This window comes from Amphiura filiformis, chromosome 5 (assembly GCF_039555335.1).
Source record: "Amphiura filiformis chromosome 5, Afil_fr2py, whole genome shotgun sequence".
In the NCBI taxonomy this organism is placed as follows: domain Eukaryota; kingdom Metazoa; phylum Echinodermata; class Ophiuroidea; order Amphilepidida; family Amphiuridae; genus Amphiura; species Amphiura filiformis.
The window spans coordinates 36168076-36188972 of record NC_092632.1 but is presented as its reverse complement, the minus strand read 5'-3'; the positions used below and the strand labels follow the sequence as shown (position 1 = coordinate 36188972).

At 34.2% G+C, this 20897-nt stretch overlaps 1 protein-coding gene and 1 long non-coding RNA gene across 2 annotated transcripts in view; both read left to right on the top strand.

Moving 5' to 3' along the window:
* Positions 1–20897, top strand: part of LOC140153052 (organic solute transporter subunit alpha-like) — a 174054-nt gene that overhangs the window by 125682 nt on the left and 27475 nt on the right.
* Positions 4882–9635, top strand: LOC140151860 (uncharacterized). The gene is made up of 3 exons (XR_011858981.1): positions 4882–5131; positions 6299–6424; positions 9374–9635. It is a non-coding gene; the product is annotated as an uncharacterized lncRNA (long non-coding RNA).

Sequence of the window (20897 nt, the reverse complement as noted above, 5' to 3'; positions counted from 1 at the left end):
CATACATAATTTATATCAAAAGTGTATCGAATATGTTACTGTATCAAATGAGGGTTCCAATTTAAACTGTATCAAATTTTCGTTGAAATTTTTATCCTTTCATTTCATACACATTTCATACATAATTTATATCAAAAGTGTATCGAATATGTTACTGTATCAAATGAGGGTTCCAATTTAAACTGTATCAAATTTATGTTCAAATTTTTATCCTTTCATTTCATACATATTTCATACATAATTATATCAAAAGTGTATGAAATATGTAACTGTATCAAATCAGCGTTCCAATTTAAACTGTATCAAATTAGCCTTCAAATTTTATCCTTTCATTTCATACACATTTCATACATAATTATATCAAAAGTGTATGAAATATGTAACTGTATCAAATCAGGGTTCCAATTTAAACTGTATCAAATTAGCGTTGAAATTTTTATCCTTTCATTTCATACACATTTCATACATAATTTATATCAAAAGTGTATCGAATATGTTACTGTATCAAATCAGGGTTCCAATTTAAACTGTATCAAATTAGCGTTCAAATTGTTATCCTTTCATTTCATACACATTTCATACATAATTTATATCAAAAGTGTATCGAATATGTTACTGTATCAAGTGAGGGTTCCAATTTAAACTGTATCAAATTAGCGTTGAAATTTTTATCCTTTCATTTCATACACATTTCATACATAATTATATCAAAAGTGTATGAAATATGTAACTATATCAAATCAGCGTTCCAATTTAAACTGTATCAAATTAGCGTTCAAATTTTATCCTTTCATTTCATACACATTTCATACATAATTATATCAAAAGTGTATGAAATATGTAACTATATCAAATCAGGGTTCCAATTTAAACTGTATCAAATTAGCGTTGAAATTTTTATCCTTTCATTTCATACACATTTCATACATAATTATATCAAAAGTGTATCAAATATGTCACTGTATGAAATCAGCGTTCCAATTTAAACTGTATCAAATTAGCATTGAAATTCTTATCCTTTCATTTTATACACATTTTATACATAATTATATCAAAAGTGTATCAAATATGTCACTGTATCAAATCAGCGTTCCAATTCTAATGCTGGCCAGCGGGACCGCCCTATTTTGATACATGCCATTTGATACACTTTTGATATAGTTTTTGATACACTTTTGATACAGTTTTTATACACTTTTGATAGTTTTTTGATACACTTTTGATAGTTTTTGATACACTTTTGATACAGTTTTTATACACTTTTGATACAGTTTTGATACACTTTTGATACAGTTTTTTATACACTCTTGATACAGTTTTTCAAATTTCAAAATTGGTCCAATCAAGCTCAAATTCAACAAGAATTATCCTTACATGATCTAAACATATTTGCAAACATTAATGACCCCAAAGTGAAGGGGTCAAAGGTCAAATTTTGAAATTAGTCTAATCAAGCTCAAATTCAACACTGCCCTCTACTGCTAATGCTGACCTCTAGCACTTTCCCCATCACGGAGCAGCTCAATGCACTTTCCCCTATCAACGTTCAAAATTACAACGCAATAGGATAAACGTGTGAGAAAGTCTTGCAAAAAAGAAGCAAAACCCAACCAAAATGGAACATACATACATCAGAGGGCCTGCTTGGAATGCAGTGCTTGTCACTGAAGTTGTTACCCTCAATAAAGAGACAAAAAGGCTACCAATAACATCTACTATACAGGCATGTGCTATATTCATGCTTAATACATATACATTGAGGCCCTATATATAATATATAGTAAGCTTACCTTATCAGAACAAAGTCAGATATTTCCTCTTTAATCACAGTCCCTGATTACAACTACATTGTAACCTAATGTGCAGTCTACAAGCATGTTTGTATCTTCATCATGATAAATAAAACACCATAATTTGCTCTAAAATACAGTACATTTCCAAATGCAAATCCTGGTGTTAACTGCATACATGCCACATGGGCAAATTTGAAAATGATGAGTCATTATCTAGACATGTGATCAGTTATTGATACAGTTTTGATACACTACAAAAGGTCAGTTTATGAAAGCCCAATTTGATACACTTTTGATATACCTCTAGCCACCCAAAATAAACTAAGTCCAATTTAATACGCTTTTGATATTTTTAAAAACAGGCAAAGTCCAATTTAATACACTTTTGATACACTGTATGCAGCCAGAATTTGACTAAGTCCAATTTGATACACTTTTGATATACCTCTAGACACCAAAAATTAACTAAGTTCAATTTGATACACTTTACATACACTAAAAAACAGGCAAAGTCCAATTTAATACACTTTTGATACACTCTATGCAGTCAGAATTTGACTAAGTCCAATTTGATACACTTTTGATATACATCTAGCACCAAAAAGTTCACTTTGATACACTTTACATACACTAAAAAACTGCAAAGTTCAATTTGATACACTTTTGATACACCACAAGCATGGCCAAAATTAACTAAGTTCAAATTTGATACACTTTTGATACATTTTTGATACAGTTAGGTGGTATTTGATACAGTTTTGATACCTTATATTTTCAGTTGATACATTTTCAATACACCTTTGTATATCAAAACTGTATTAAATTGCTGTTTGATACAGTTTTAATACACTTTGATACACTTTTGATACACTTCTTGCTGTATAGAATTTCTGCTAGGGTATGCATGTAATATTATGAGGCAATATGATTCAAATCAATACAAATTTCCACAATAGAAGAAACTTGATGTTGTACTTTGAAGCTGCAGATTTATTGAATTCTCTTGTCACTTGTCAAATACAGAAAAATTATAAAGTTTCTTGATATTGTATAGGAAGTATGTCATGTCAGTATGTTTTCCTTTTACTGCTTGTATGCTTATCCGCAAACCATGTACGTACTGTGCTATGATCATCATGTATGCGTTTTGCGTTTGACTAATATTTCCATCGTAATAATTAAACAACAGTTTTTGTGTTTTACTCAAAATCTCAGATTTTGACAAAACTACAGCAACTAAAAGTCTTGATTTTTGCAGGGTATGTTAGTTTAATAAAGTGCATTACAATCCTGTGAAAAACAGAATTTTGAAAAATATTGAGGGCGTCCTCCTTAGCAAATGTTATAATATGGCTTTAACTGGGAACAACAGCCAGGAGTAACTAATGCAAATAATTTTATTCTGATTAGTTTTAACTTTGAAATTAAATAATGTTCACTAACAAATAAGTGTGGAAAAATGATGAAAACATTTGGGCATTAGCATCATTGCCATATATCGCACAATCCATGATTTGAAAACATTTCCCTTAGGCAATAAAAAACCCCTATGTTCTATCGGCCTAACTGACCCAGATTTTCCATTTCGGATTTTTTTTTAAATTTGCTGTATGTATGTAAAATCAGCTGTTTTGGAGCCAAAAGTGGATTGAGTTTGACAAAAATTACTGTGTGCATGTAAAATCAGCTGTTTTAGGCAAAAAGTGTATTTTATTTTGACTGAAAAAAAACTGTGAGCGAAGAGAAAATATTGCAATTTAATTTCAGATTTTGATGATTTTAGAGTCATTTGCTAAGAAATAAGATCAAAAATAATAAACCTGAACCTACTGGAAAGGTCTGTCCACCATCTCTGGTCCACCTGTAGAACAAGGTTTTTTACCCGTTGCCTAACAGAGCCATTGTAATAACAATGAAGATGAAATATGATATGACATGTCATTTTTTGCTCTTTTATTTTCAGAACAAATTGTCACTGTAAACATGCATTATTAAAGTTCTGACATTTTGTAAGAAGAATATGTGGGTGTCGAGTATATTTTGACAGACTTGTACTTGTAGTCGGAGAATAATTTAAAATAATATAGAATTTGCTTTTGTCAGAAAGTGTGCATATCAGACACATGGTGTACAACTAGGGTAAAAAATCATGTATAAGCAACAAAATTATGTTATTTAGGCTAATTTAAAGTAGATTCCACTAACAAGCAGTGTAAACACTAAATTAGTTACATATTGTTACTGCAGACAATAATTTATTGTCTCTAGAATAATGCATTTCAGTTTGATGTAACTTACAAGACTATATTCACAACTCTACAAACATACACAATGAAGGAAACATCACTTGAGGTTCCAAGAAAAGCCCAAGACTAAGGGGTAAACATGGTAAATGCCCCAAAGCCGCTTTTGTAAGAGAGAGAGGGAAATGAAAGAAAGAAAGAGAGAAAAAAAATGGTCCACCAAATCACCTCAAGTAGTTCTTCATTTTGCAAATTTTTCAACTTCTGAGGGGAGAGCACCCCCCTTAGACAACCCCCTGCTTTCAACATTTGCCAATTTATGTTTCAATTCATAGGTCTACAACAATAGGGAAAACTTGTCCACAAAAGGCTAAATGCCCCGTCATTTCACAAATTTTTGGCTTTTTCAAACTAAAATTTTACACACTAATAGTGACAAAATGGTCCACCAAATCGCTTCAATTAGGTCTTCATTTTGCAAAAGTTTCATACTTCTGACGGCGGCACATTCCTAGACTCGATCCTCCAGTCCTCGAATACTCACGCACGGCTGTATTGAGGACTGGAGCAAACAACGTTCTAAAACAGGAGCAGTGAAATTTGAATATTTAGTAGATTTTGATTACGTCATTGCGCGCGGAGACGCGGAATCATAAATCTGATAAACACTTCAGAGCCCTGATCTGGCGCTTAACCAGTACTCGGCAGGTTATTTTTAAGTCCCCTGGATGTGGCGTAACAACCAGCTACAAAAGCAGCTAAAATCCACTCGGCGCGGACGCGTCTTCATTTTTTCATAAGCGGATCGAATCCCCGTTTTAAACCTTCTTTGCCATCAATTTGGAGTTACCGTTGTTATCGCCATTACATATTTCTAAAATTTTCACTTTTTAATGAACTTTGCGATGATGTATATGTCTTTGAAAGTATTCATGGGAAACACTTTTATATCTGCAACACACTGAGACCATTTGCACCCGTCAAGTCATAATAGTTGCCTTGATTTTGAGGAGGAAAGATCGTCGCCACTCACCACAGTGATGACATGCATTCACCGTACAAACTACAGTACCGACTGCCTCGGATTTTAATACGGTAAGCATGGTATTCAAGTGTCATTGAAACATACGTAGGATGTGCATGATTAGATTACTTCATTTTGTACAGGCCATATCTTTTACGGGGTAATTAAGAACAGTGTCAAGACTCATGATTGACTGAATTTCAAAGCAAAACGATAGCATGATTGATAGTATTCGGAGGCTATAGGCATGCTAGTAGGCTAGGCTAAGTAAGGCCTATCACGGTGCAATAAAATAAATATATTAATTAAAGTTTGTTCGGTTTATATAAAATATGGAAAAAATAACGCCGTGTAATGATATAGAATGGCTTGTACGCGGCTGGGCGCAATGTTTACGCTAGTTGTGCATAATTACGTAATGATCGGTGCACGCCAGGGTTGTCAACTTTTTGGAATTGCTACAGTACAGTCTGTCGAAGTACAAAGTAAATAGACCTCGGAAACTGGAGGAATGAGAATATTTATTTCAGTGCAATGCTTCTTTAAGGCGCCAACTGCTGCTTGCGATTTGTATTTCGATGCCACAAATTTGGTTTGTACTTCTATGTGGACAGACTGTAGCCTAGGCGTGAGACACTTCCATACCAGGGCGGAATTATTTTTTGCAAATACACCGTTCATTTTGACCCATGGCTATGTAAGCCACGCCACTTGAGAATCTAAAAATTGTGATTTGTGTGTGTGATTGGGGGGGAGGGTAGGGACATCAAATTATTTTTACGATGCATGAGATTTTACTCATTTTACAGCTCTTTGCGTGAGATTTACTAGGTGTGAGATTATACAACCTTGGCGTGAGACCGTGAGAAAATTACCAAATCGTGAGACTCCCAGCCAGTGCGTGAGAGTTGAAAGCCCTATAGTGCACGCTTGAATTTACGCGATCGTGAGAAGGACTTTGATGCGCGCAGTAACAAAACCCGAATAATTTCCGCCAAATAAAAACTGAACAGTGCGCGAATCAATATTGATTCTTGCAGAATAAATTTGCGGGAATCATTTGATTCTCGCAAATCCTCTTCTGTGTAAACTACAAACGTTGCAAGAATCAACTTTGATTCACGCAAATCTGTTTACGAGAATCTTTGCGAAAAATTCTGACCCTGAAACAGGGACGAAATTTTCTTATTAAAGGTTGCTCAATTTTAAAGTCTTATTTTTTGAATTTTCACAACTAGGTTGTAATCAGTGATGTCAACTTGAAGTGAACTGGACAGTAATACAGCAACTGCATTCTGGAGATGTTCATTGTGACTTCAAATCATGGTGTATGGAGAACTCAAGTGTGAATCATCAAAAATCTGGTACGTACAATGAGTTTAATAAATTTTTATTGTTTTTATATGAAGGATTATGAATAGCTATTTTTGACAGATTCCGGGACAGATTCCAATCAAAATAGCCCTCAACCCCTCATGTGTGTATTTTGCCATTGCCAATTTTTTCCATGGGGTTATTTTGGGAGAATTGGGGGAGAATCGCCTTTTCCCCGTGAATTTTGACCCCTGGTATCGAAGGACCAGAATACGTAGTCATCATCTAGGCCAAGTCGCCCCTACTTGCAGCTGAATTGCACTTACTCTCTGTAAAATTATATACCAAATTATTCTTATTATAATTCAATCAAATGTCATTCCTCGTCAAGTGTTGACAAAGGCAACAGTGTTTGCTGAAACGTTTGCAAGTAAGTGCATTATGCTTAATTGGATCACATACAATGAACATCGGTTACTGAATTTCAACATTTCAGGTAATTTTGTGCCCGGGTAGCGGCGAGTCCCAGCGCATTTTTCGGGCGGGTAACCGGGTACACGAAATTGCAACCAAAAAAAAATCCAATTTTTTTTTTTTTTTTATTTTTAATTTTTCGGTTTTCCTGGACCTAGGCCTAAATACTTGGATCATTCATGGTTGACCTAAAAAAAAATTGCATGTTTATTGAATTTGAATGCATTTTGATATTATTTATAGAGTATGACACAAATACAAATTATCAATTTTCATATTAAAAACACAAACGATCATGCAATTTATTTTTTGGGTCAACCATGAATAATCCTAGCATTTAGGTCTAGGTCCTGCACTACAAAACCGATTTTTTTTTTTTTTTTTTTTTTAAATTTGGAAACCCAGGCAGGGTATTTCCTGCCGGATAACGTAATTCGAAGGTACCATGAGCCCACCCGAAAAACCCTGGCTTAATATGTATGCATAATTCAAAATCAAAATCAAATGAGAGCATTCAAATTTCATGGAATCATTTTAGTTGCAATATCCCAGGTTGTTATGGAGCCCCAGAAATGGCATGGAAAGAAAAAAAAATAATCTTAGGAGATTCAGGGCCCTGATTTAGTAGCTTTAGGCCCCAGCTTAGTAACACAGGGCCCTGACTTAGTAATTTGGAGCCTGGAGATAGAAACTTAGGGCCCTGAAATAGTAACTTAGGGAGTGTTCATTAATACTTTGGTAGGGGGCTGGTCTACCTCGAATTTTTAAACTCAAAACTTTTTGACCCCCCTCGATGGCCCGCTAAACTTTTGGACCCCCTCTTTTGACAGACAAAACTTTTTGGCCCCCCCCCATTGTATAGCAAACATACCTAATAGTGTTGTTTCCAGTGGTGTGTTATCTAGGTCACATATCATTGAGGGAGGCAAATGTTTGAAACATTCCTGGTGGGACAATTGTGCATGAAATACAAGCACAAGGAAATTTTCATTTTATACTTAATTTAGATTTGTCCCAAAATCAGGGTGTTTATCTGATTTTACAGCGATAAATGAAATAAAGGATTTATTTGGAGGTTCATAGGCACATCAGCATAATTTGGATCTGTGGCTATTTTTTTTAAATATGACAGTACAAATGCTTGGCGTGAACCACATAAAAAATATATATTGGCCATATTGAAGCTTGAATGGTCAAATATTTTAAAATTGGAGCAGTTTATGCAAAAAGCTAAAATGGTCAAATATGAGATTAATTTGGTCACATAAATGTACACAGATATTAGTTTTGGCCCCAAAGACCGTGGTACCTGGGCCTGTGCCCACTCTGCCCTATGTTAAGGGGGTACTACACCCCTGCCAAATTTTGTGCCTATTTTTGCATTTTGCTCAAAAATTATAGCGCATTGGTGACAAGTAAGATATGTATATTATAGGGGCAAGGACAATAACTACTGCACTGGAAATTTTATTTTAGCACAGACAACAGTTGTGGAGTTACAGTTTAAAATGAGGGAAAACCAATATTTGATCAATAAATCAATAACTACTTGCCTTGAGTTGCTGAACTTTCAGTGCAGTAGTTCTAGTCCTTGCCCCTATAATGTACATATCTTACCTGTCACCAATGCGCTATAATTTTTGAGAAAAATGCAAAAATAGGCACAAAATTGGCCAGGGGTGTAGTACCCCCTTAAATCTACCCATGGGCCTATGTGTACAAAATAATTTTGCAAAGTGTGCAGTTTACGTGCAAAGAAATCCAATTTATTTGCAATATTTTCTTGATTTCATTGTATTTTGATCAGATTGGTACATTAAATCATATTTGTAGCCTACTTTGAAGAGATATAAAATTCTATGATAAAAAGTGCCAGTATTTCTTAGACCAACCCAGATGTTGCATATTGCTGATCATCTTTAATGTTAGGCCTATATTAATTAATAGATTTGTGTACACATCATGTTTTCAAACAAAAGCACTGACAACCCCCAACTTGGCCATGTTAAAAGTGATATAGAGGATCTCAATGCGCGCGAAGCGTGCAAAAATTTTGGGTTTTGAAGAGGAAAATTTTGGGTTTTGAAGAGGAAAACTTTTTTGGCCCCCCCTTTCCTACCATCTAAAACTTTTGGTCCCCCTCTTTTAAGGTCCAAAACTTTTTGGCCCCCCCCCTTTTTACCAGCCCACCCACCAAAGTATTTCTGAACACTCCTTAGGGCCCCAACTTAGTAATTTGTGCCCCCGACGTAGTAACTCAAGGCCCCAACTTAGTAACTCGGGCCCCTAATTACTAAGTTGGGGTCCCAGCTACTAATTAGGGCGGGGCCCAAGTTACTATCTCGGCCCAAGTTAATAAGTTGGGGCCTGAACTACTAAGTCTGGGGCCCAAGCTACTAAATCGGGCCCCAAGATATGTTTTCTTTCCATGCCACTTTGTGGGCTTGGTAAATTAATGTTCAATTTAATCTTGGCAAGAAAAATGTATTAAATTAAAAATATTTTTAATTGATTTTTTTTTACAGATGAAATTTGAACTTGTACTGCTGGAACTGAAAGGAACCACCTGCAGCAACAAGCTAAAGCAAGAGAAGGGAATGAGATATGTACCAAACTTGCTGAAAAGGTACCCGTCGGCCATTGCAAATCCACATACACCTTCAACAAAGAAGAACCCCCACCACGGACTTTACCACAGTGGAACTCATATACATTTTGAAATACTGACCACAATCGCACCCTGGGCCACACGCCCACACCCTTACCCTGATCAAGTTTACAAATGCTCCACACCCAGACCTTGATATAAACATCTCAAAAAAAGTAACTAACCCCCCTTAAATAATGGCCATTATTCAAAAAGGGGCTATTGTATTACAAATCTGTAAAATGCGTTGCAAGCAGAATTTATTCCTGCGTATTTTGATACCTCATTTGATACGATAGCCCAGAAAACAATAAAACATCGGTCAGTTTAATGTAGTGAGGTCCAGATTTGAAAGTTGCACTTACATACAAATTTTTACAATACAAAAACACTCAGATATCATTACACAGATTTCCTTCCATTACACTGAATACAAAATCAATACAATTTACAACTTTCAAATCTTGGGGTACATTTATTAAAATGTACGCTGTGACGTCAATATTTAGTCAATTGCTACAAATTGCAAATGAGGTGTCAAAATGTGCAGAAATAAATTCTGCTTCCAACGCATTTTACAGATTTGTAATAGAATCACCCGTTTTTGAATAATGGTCATTATTTAAGGGGAGTTAGTTACTTTTTTTGAGATGTTTATGTGCCTATTCAGACTATAACTTTGTTACAGCTCTGGCAGAGATGGAAGTTTTGTTGGTCATGTATGAACTATGTGTATGTACCTGTGGACAATGTTATTGGTAAATCAGCAGTGTTGGGCAATTTCATTAAAATGTGTTCATAAGGCAAAAAAAGTTGTTTGCTTGTCCTCGTCCGATCGACCGTCTCATCCGACCGACTGTAGAACTTTTTTTTGGGTTGAAAATTTTATCTTAATTTTTACTGGATTGGAGTGTCCCTGGACCTAGAGCCAAATGCTAAAATCATTCATGGTTGACTTTAAAAAATAATGTTTTGTGTCTTAAATATGTAAAGCTATAATTTGTATTCATGTCAATGATGTCATGGTCTATTATGGTGCAAATCCAATGCATTTTGAAATCATGTTATATTATTATTATTGTTTTTTACAAAGTCAACCATGAATGATCCCAGCATTCAGCTCTTGGTCCAGGGACACTCAAATCCAAAATAAAATCCCAATTGGGGGGTTTACTCAAACATGATACTAATACTCGGACGATTACAGTACATGTACTTTAAAAAACACTGACCCAACTTCTGAAAGTGATCTATGGACAAGCTAACAATTTTGGGGCCTAATTGTAGATAATGAAAATGAAATCAAAATTTGGAAATTAAGAATGCACTTTTCAATAATATAGGGGATCAATGCCAGTCATTATTATGTTTTGATGAATCCAGGTGTGTGCAAATATTGGGATCTAAAACATAATAATGATAAAATTGGATGCTTTACGCCCAACAATATTTATTGGTCTCGCTATGAGTTTTTAAATATTTTACTCGACTACATCTCGTCCAATATTTGAAAACTCGTAGCTCGACCAATAAATATCTAGGCTCAATTGATCCAATTTAAAGTAGGCCCTATAGGGTGTTCAAACCCGGGTTCAAACCAATGCTTTTCATCTTAAAATGGTTTAAATTGTTTTAAAATTCTCCTCTAGTCCTGGGAAATAAAGGAGAATGGTAAACTCAACAGCCTCATCTCCACTATTCTCCATCAAAATGGAGATTTTGGTATCAGTGTACATGTAAGTCCATCCCGGGGGCACTCACATGTTAAGGTGGTACGGTATGTCGGCGGTCAAGGGTCCCTTTTTCACGCTCTCCGGCAGTTCCTTAAGCCCCACATTTGAATCTGCTCCAGTTCTTTGAGCCTCAAACTCTGACAATTGTAGCTCTTTAAGCTCAAATTTGGAAAAAATTTAGAAATTTTTAGCTCAACAGCCTATAATTTGGCCCAAATTTCAGTTCTTCAAGCCCCTATTTTGCCCGAAAATCAGTTCTTAGTTCCCAAAGTTCGGCGCTCCGCGCCGCACACCCCTACCAAAATTCAAGTTGAGTGCCCCCCCGGGAAGTCCATATTTTTCTCATTGACCCTGTGAAATATTGGGGCTGAAAGATCATATATTTTGTTTGGAATTTATATTTCTTAAAAAAATTTTATGAATAGGCTATTCTACCTCCACTCAATTTTAAGAATGTGAAGTGTACATGTACATAATTTGTACAATGCTTTGAATGTTGCTATTTCCTGTTTGACTACCTACATTGTACAGTACCACAATGTAATTTATAAGCTGGCTGCTTTATTATGATTCTTGTAAGGACAAACTATTCTTTGAGACAAACTATTAAATGGCATGGCCTTTTATTCAATGTTGATATTCCTTAAAAATTATGTTTAATGTTAAGTATGTTCAAAATAATACAGTTTTGACACTGCCAGTAAAATGTTCTAATTTTAAATAATGTTTTTATTATAAAAATGTAAGACTTGTTTAATAATGTATTTTTGTTTGAATCCTACACTGACTGCATGTTGGACTACTCTGTGTACTATGTTAGTCATGTCTTGGAAAAATAAAATGACAATGAATACCATAATAATACAAATTTACATGTATCTATGTGTTTGTTTTCATGGTGATACTGGTGTAACCGGGGGCACTCACATGTTAAGGTGGTACGGGTATGTGCTGCGCTTGGCAGTCAAGGGTCCCTTTTTCAGGCTCTCTGCCAGTTCCTTAAGCCCCACATTTGGATCTGCTCCAGTTCTTTGAGCCTCAAACTCTGACAATTGTAGCTCTTTAAGCTCAAATTTGGAAAATAATTTAGAATTTTTTAGCTCAACAGCCTATAATTTGGCCCTAATTTCAGTTCTTCAAGCCCCTATTTTGCCCGAAAATCAGTTCTTAGTTTTTTTTTTTTTTTTTTTTTTTTTTTTTTTTGTTTTTTGTTTTTTTTATTCATTTTGCTTTTAGATTAAACAGGACAAAAGACAAATAACTTGAGAAAAAATAAACAAAAAGATAGAAAGAATAAAAACAACACACACAAAATACAAAAGCATCTCTTATATCACTAGTACAATACAATATTATGCATATTTTTAAATTCGTTTAAATACTTTGTTTGTCCTTGGGCACATGAGAAAGACAATAATAATTAATATGTTATATTTATATATAATTACTTTGTTGTTACATTATTTTCTTACACAAAACCTTCCCATTTCATACGAAAGATATTCAATCTATTTATTCTCTGAAAACAAGCTTTTTCTTCTTCAATTTTTTACTTAAAAATGTGAGAACGTGGCGATATATGGTTTCTCATTTGAAAACCTGTTCCTAAATAAATAATACTTAGCACTCAGAATAATATAGTTAAGCACTTTGAACCTTGAATGTCCTTCCAGTCCCAAAATTATATCTTTATAACATAGATGTATTCGAGTCTGTATCTTTCCATTTAACCATGTCTCTATCTCCATCCAAAAAGAGTTTATTTGATGGGATTCCCAGAACATGTGATCAATTGTTTCTTTATTTTGACATAAATGACAATTTTCGTTCTCTTTCAGATTAATAAGCTTTAAATAACTATTGCTTGGAATTATTCGATGAAGGATTTTATATTGAAAAAATCTCATTCTTTCTTCAATGGTAATTTGAAAAGGTAATGTCCAAATGTATTCCCAATTTAGATTACCCAAATGATCAAACAAACGATCATAATAATTCTGATTTACTGGTTTTGTTGATTGTGACATGTTAAATTGTTTAGATACATCACGAGTTGTTAACTTCTTTACTTCTAACGAAATATTTTTTCAATACTTTTAAGTTTTCCCATATCTGTTTCAGAAAGTTTCTTTATTTCTAATTTCCATTCCCTTGGTAAACTATTTATAACACCGTAATATGTTACAAAATCAATACATCGTCCATATTTTTCACAAAGCTTTTCGTATGAATAAAATGAACCTTTATCATCTAATATATCTTTAATCTTTATTAGTCTTGTTCGAGCTCTATTAAGAGACTTGTTTACATCTTTTGAAAACAACTTGTTATAACTTAGTGGCATATGCAATACATCTTCCAAATTGATTGTTTCTTTGTTATTACATTGTTTAAAACTTTGCCAGCTTAAAATGACTTCTTTGTAAAACTGGGGGAAATTTGCAGGAAAAACAGAATCATCAACATTACATTGTAACAGGAACTCCAGACCTCCCATTCTATTAAAGAAATAATTTGGGACATCTTTCCACGGTGCATAACCTTCACTCAAAAATCTTTTTAGCCACATTATCTTTAATGCTTTGTCTGTATTGAATATATTTACCATCTCTATTCCTCCGCTTTCTTTTGGTGCAATTAAAACAGAACGTTTGATTTTTCTGGTTTTCCACTCCATAAGAAGTTATACAGTATCTTTTGAACATCAGATAACACATTTCCACTCACATAATCTGTGGACATTAAATAAGTCATTTGTGAAATACCAATACTTTTTACTAATAAGACCTTTCCTCTAAGTGTTAGATCTCTTTGTCTCCAAATATCTAATTTGTCCTTTAATTTTGTGAGTCTTGGTTGAATATTATACTCATTACATTTTTACTATCATAACCAACAAATAAGCCCAATATTTTTACAGGTTCCTTAGTTGGTTTAATACCATAAACATAATCATTACAGTGTCTAAGACTTCCTATCTTCATCAATTCTGTTTTCTCCAAATTTATCTTCAAACCAGACAACCTTCCAAACTTATCTATTTCTCTTACAAGATTCTCCACAGATTTTGAATCGGATAGAAAAAGGTTGCATCATCTGCAAAAAGGAGCACTTAAGCTCCACCCCACTTGGGAGTTCTATGCCATTAATATCCTTACATTTCAAAGTTATTAAAGCCAACATTTCTATCACACACACGAATAATGCTGTTGATAACGGGCATCCTTGACGAACACCTCGTGTCAGATCAAACCAACCAGTAGAAAACCCTTATTTATTACACAACTTTTAATATTTGAATAAAAACATTTTACCCATGAAAGCAGGTTTGGACCAAAATTAAATTTTTCAAGGTTGCCATAAGAAAACTCCATTCAACAGAATCAAAAGCTTTCTCCAAATCGGCAAAAAGTAACATACCAGGAATGTGGTTATCATTTGTGTACTGCAGAATATCTTCAACTAAACGAATATTTTCTCCAATATATCTACCTTTGACAAAGGCTGTTTGATGATTACCTATAATACTTGGTAGTACACCTTCCATTCGTTTAGCAATTGCCTTTGTACCTATTTTGTAATCGATATTTAATAATGATATTGGACGCCAATTTTTGATAAGCTTTGGATCTTTTCCAGGCTTAGGTAGAAGAGAAATTATTGCTTGTGATTGCGTTGTTGAAAGTTGACCATTTAAGTAACCAAAATTTAAAGAGTCAACTAAAATATTTCCAAGCAAATCCCAGAAACATAGGTAAAACTCACTAGAGAAACCATCACTCCCAGGAGATTTATTTTAGACATATCTTTTAAGGTTTTGTAACATTCGTCCAAAGTCAAACGCTTTTCACAGAGCTCTTGCTGTTGTGGAGAAAGCTTGGGAATCTCAATTTGATTTAAATATTCCTCAATATCTTCATAACCTTCACCATCTTGTTTACTTGAGAAAAGATCTTCATAAAAGACTTTGATTTCACCAAGAATATCTTTTGATGTTGTTTTAAGGACATTATTTACAAGTAATTCATCAATTCCCTTTTTGAAACATTTCTTTTTCCAAGTTAAAAAATATTTAGAGCTTTTTTTCTCCTTCATCATAATACCTGTCTCTTGATCTCACAATACTACCATTAACTTTGTATTTATATATTTCCTCTAAGTTTTTCTTCACTTCGGCATACTCGTGTACAATTTCTTCTTGAAGTTCATTATTTATCTTTTCTTCAAGATCAATTAATCTTTTATTCAAAGATCTTTCACATGCATTTCTTTCTCGATTTTTTGTGGTTGAATATGATATGGTTTCCATACGTAATTTGAACTTCATAAATTCCCAAAATTGTTGATCATTTAAGTTAGCATATTCACGTTTAACATCTGAAATGACACTTTTAATTAAATTATGATAATCAACATCTTCTAGAAGACTATTATTGAACTTCCAAAAACCCGCCCACGAGGCTCGGTATCACTCAAAGAAATCTTCATAATAATTGTTTGGTGATCGGACATAATACTTGGTACAATATTACAATCTACTATATTCATTTTAAGCGACTGAGGTATAAACCAATAATCAATCCTTGATGCAGAATTGCGATTACGTGTTGACCATGTGTAAGCTATTTTGGTAGGGTTTCTTGTACGAAAAATGTCTATTAAATTGTTTTTAAAAAGAAGACGTTTGAGGGAAATTCTGCCATTCTTATGCTCATCCTTAATAGTATTATTTTTAGATTTTCTATCCAAAGTGATATCCATAGCTAAATTCATATCGCCTCCTATAATCAAGTATTCTTTAATTACATGTTTTTCTATAATATTGCTTAACTGATCATAAAAGATAACTTGATCTTTGTCATTATTGGGAGCGTACACATTTAAAAGGTAAAAGGTTTTTTTTTCGATACTAACTTTTGCTAAAATGAATCTTCCTTCCGAGTCACTTATCACTTGGTCAAACGTACATGTAATTGTTGGATTTACTAAAATAGCTACACCTTTACTGTCGTTTGTTCCATGACTAAAAACAATATTACTTGACCATTCTCTTAGTTCCCAAAGTTAGGCGCTCTCTGAGTGCCCCTGGCGATGTATGTAGGACTGATCAATAATGGTTGAGGGTTTTTATAGAACATGAAAAAACCTGCAAAAATGTAAAATTGCTAGGGGAAAAATGTTTTGTTCTGATGAGGGGAAAATGGCCAAATCTGTGAATGCCTGCTGAATTCCAATAAAATTGTCAATTTTTAAATAAGACTCATCCACAGTTTTTTAGGCCCATTCGAGGGGGGGGGGGGATCCTCATGTTTGGGTTGTGGGGGTGCTGCAGAGAATTTGACCCATCAAAACCATTTTTTATAAAGAAATTTGGATATAGGCCTACCAAACATTTTGGCCAAATTTTACGCAACTGAATTGTCTTAGTTTGTTTTCTTGAACAAACATTTGGAGACTGAATTTCAAACATTTGGCTACTGACTATACTGAGAAAATTTTAGGCAAATGTTTTTTATCTTTGATTTCCTCCGCCCCCCCCCCCTCATTTTATGCCCCTCCCCCAAAAAAATCCTGGTCCGCCACTGGACATATCAAAATGGTTAGTGCAGTCATTCAGGGGCTATCAATTTCTTCGGACGTGGGGGTCCCAAATATATGGGGGGGTCATAATTTTGTTGGGAGAAAAATAGGGGGTCATAAAATTTTGATGCCTAAAATGTAGGGAGTCGAGTCACAAGTTGACCACAGATAGTATGTTTATTTTATTCAAAAGACTGATTTTAATACAATTTTAGCTTGTTTGGGGGGTGGGGTGTATGGGGGGTCATAAAATCTTTGTTGCCGAAATAGGGAGGGGTCGCAATTTTATTGACGCCGACTTTGGAAAATGTGGGACCCCCCATTTCCGAAGAAAATGAGAGCTACTGCCCAGGGGCATATTTTAATTTCTCATGATGATTGCCTAACATTTAGAAAATCATGCCGTATTTATTTATTTCAAGAGCATAGTTATTATTTATATAATCCCCGGGATATAATCATAAACAATATATCCCCACGATACGGGCATTTTGGATTCTTTTTTATACATAGGCCTATGAAAATTACTTGTAATTATCGGCTATCTACGGTAGACAGCAAATTCGTCATGATAGTCTCCTCTGCTGCCGGTTTTATCCTACTAACTCAATTAATACTGGCGGAGGAGGAGACTAAAGCCTGTGTTGACCTACTGCGCATGATCAGAACAGCCTAATTAATTATTAATGACATCGTAATTCCATTGTCAAAGTGCTCTTCTTTTTTACACCAAAAGAATTCAGGCCTCGAATAAGGCAACGTGAAGGATTGTGGGTAAAAAAAGGCGCCGCCATTAGAGGCCAGAAGGATTCAGGCTAGCACATTCCCCCCTCAGACACCCCCACCCCCCACCCCCTTCGTGCACATTTTTTATGATTTACATGTATGATTTTTTTAAGCACGGGGGGGGGGGGTCAAGTATGAGATAAAAAAGAGAAGTGTAATGTTATCCGGGGGGGGGGGGCACTTCAATATGAAATGGATATAGGTGTAAGGCTGGCACTTTTGCAGTAAGGGGCATTCGGTGAGAACAAAATGTAAAAAATATGGGGTCATTGGGTGAGAGCATGATTTTTGGTATTCGGTGAGAGCAAAATGTAAAAAATATGGGGTCATTAGGTGAGAACATGACCTCTTTTTAAATGGAACCTTTCAGTGAAAGGTGAAACAGCGCCACAGAAACTTCAAACATCAAATTTCTAGTTCTAAATGGCTTTAAATTTCTTTGTTTTTTCAAAATAAGTAACAAAATCAGTGATAAATGAAAGTTGCAGTTCAAATTGAACTTGTAAGGGTCTTTGGGTGACAAATCAAATGGAAAAATAGGGGGTCTTTGGGTGACGGAGCATGTGTTCGTAAAAAATATGGGGTCTTTGGGTGACAGCGACGCTGAAGAAAGGGGTCTTAACAGCCCTACATATGTGTCACCTCCAAAGTGGGAGTGCCACCCCCCCACCCCGAATGTTATGTATCACTTTCCTATAGTATTTATAGATTCCATCTGTACACCAATCTAAACTTTTGCTTATTTAATTAAGCCAACAAGTTTAGGAAATTCTTTTATAAAACATCCACAGAATTCATTTACTGAATAAATACCTTACCCGCCTATAGGGGTTATTTAATTGCACCAAATTGTCAATTATAGGTAAAGCGAGAACAGATCAATCATAAATTAATGTACTCTTTGTACATTCAAAAGGGCACAATCATTACAAGCATGGGTGACAATAAATAAAGATTTATTGACACATCTTCGAATTTAATTTAGGCATTTCTGCTTAAATTGGCCTAAATTGGCAAGTTTAGTTTAGAAGAAATGTTACATTACACACTAAAGAGGAAAATGTGACATTCTGAACATGTCTACATGTGTTCACAAACTATAATAATTATTGTAAATGCTTAAAGGGAGTAAAGCTATCAGAGTAATTTTTTAGGTTTTTTTTAATCCTAAAACTTTTGTACTACCATAGCCTAATAATCACATAAAATTATAAATTAAATGTTTGATCTGAAAGGTCCTTCCTTCAGAAAATGTATTTATCTAACTTTAACTTTGTTCAAAGAAAAAACAGTGTAGTACAAATTGGTACAAAATCTTCTTTCCTTCTTTCTGTGCTATAGCTGCAAATGGGAAATATGAAACAATGAAAATATCAAATGAAAACAAAATTTTAAAAATATAATATTGATAATAAAAGCAAAATCGGACATTCTGGCATTGGTACTTTTAAAAACTCTTGTGTGATTAACACAGTTTGGAACTAGACTCATCTTGATTAGGACAAGACATGAAGGTATAGCCATTAAAATTTTCATCAGGACTTTTTTCAATATGTTATAATAAAATGAGTTTAATTATGATCAAACTTGCCTATTTACACTAATTATGAATGAATTCATGGAGCACCTTGGCCAATATTTTGTACAGTATATTACTGTATGGAGTTTTACCTTTATTTGCAGTTGAATAAAAAAAAATCATCTTTTTCTAAAGATTCAACTTGATGATGTTAATCAAGATACCACTGATAGTAGCACCATGTAGTCTAATTCAATGTTCCACATGCTTACTCAAGTACAACTGTATGACTTACATAGAAGTATCCAGTTTTACGAATAGAAATGTCACCAATATATCTCAGCGGTAATTGAACAGAGAACTAGTGCATATACCGACTAAAATTGGGCTATTCCGATTGAAATACACCCCCCTCCATGGAAGAGTGTGAATTTCAAATAGGGTTACCTGAACTGAATGGGTGGTTCCATTTGAAATCTACCTTGTGTGTAAGATTAAGGTCATGTATTCCATAGGGGGGTATGGATTTTAAATAGAATAGCCCAATGCGTTCTTTTGAAAATCTCTTAAATCAAGTGAGAAGCACAAAATTAGAGTAGTATTATATTGATGTCATATCTGCGTGAATGCAGAAATAGTTCCAAGTTTTATTGCTGCCATTTTGTTGCCTTATTTCTTCATTATTTTGCAAATTTTCTAGTGCTTTTGGTAGTGCCAGTGATTGATGTTCACACGTTTTATTGTAGTTAAAGAAAAATACAACCAAAACTTGTCAATATTTTTGATTGGATATTCAATCTTCTTCACCTTATATACTTGGTAATATGAATTTCTGAAAAAAAATATCATGGAATATTTCTTAATTCCCAACTTATTGTAAGAGTTTTTGGAAGAATTCAGTGACATAAATGAATGATGGCATGTCATATTGTGAGCAAAACCTCAAATGGCAGCATTATACTTAATTGCATTGTCCCAATAAAGTAGAGAATTTGTATGCAAGTCCATGGTGCAAGTTACACTTGTCAGTGAAATATAATTTATTTTATAAATTATTCTTGAAGCACCAATTTATCAACCATGTATGAATGTAAGGGCTTATTGTTTTTTTCCCATTTACTCAACATCTTACAACTTTTCCGCTGATCCACTTAAAAATACTCTTACAGTAAAATCAGTTCTTCAATCTATATTTCATTTGAGAAATACAAAACCCATATTTGTCATTCTGATGTCTGAAACAGTATTTTGCTGTGTTTTTTCAGAAAAGTGTACATGATGCAAAAAACTTTTGAATGGTTAGTTTGCATAAAATCAAAACACCGGAGGGGGTAGTCAAGTTTGATTTGGGTGCAGATGTGCTGCTGAGAATTTGAAAGTAGACCCATAGATTACCAATTTTCCCAAGAAAAATGGACATATTGCTATATCAAAAGTCAAATATTTGGCAAAATTTAACCAAATTGCCATAGTTTATACAACTTTCCACAAAATGTCCACTTCTTTGCTATTTTCAATCACCTCATCTTTCTTGTGCATGGGCTGTCATTGAACTTAAAATGGCTGACAACTTTATTCATTTCATTAGCTTAAATGCCTGTTTCCAATTCCATTTCCAAAAGTGTGTCATTTAGTTGGTCATTTCATTAATCCATGTGGCTAACATTTATATAGGTTAACAACCAGTTCAAATAATTAAAACACAATAATGGCTGGGGGGATCTGGCAATGTGCTTAGTGTCAGCACAGTGACCAACATTGTTAGATGATTTTAAAAATCTTAA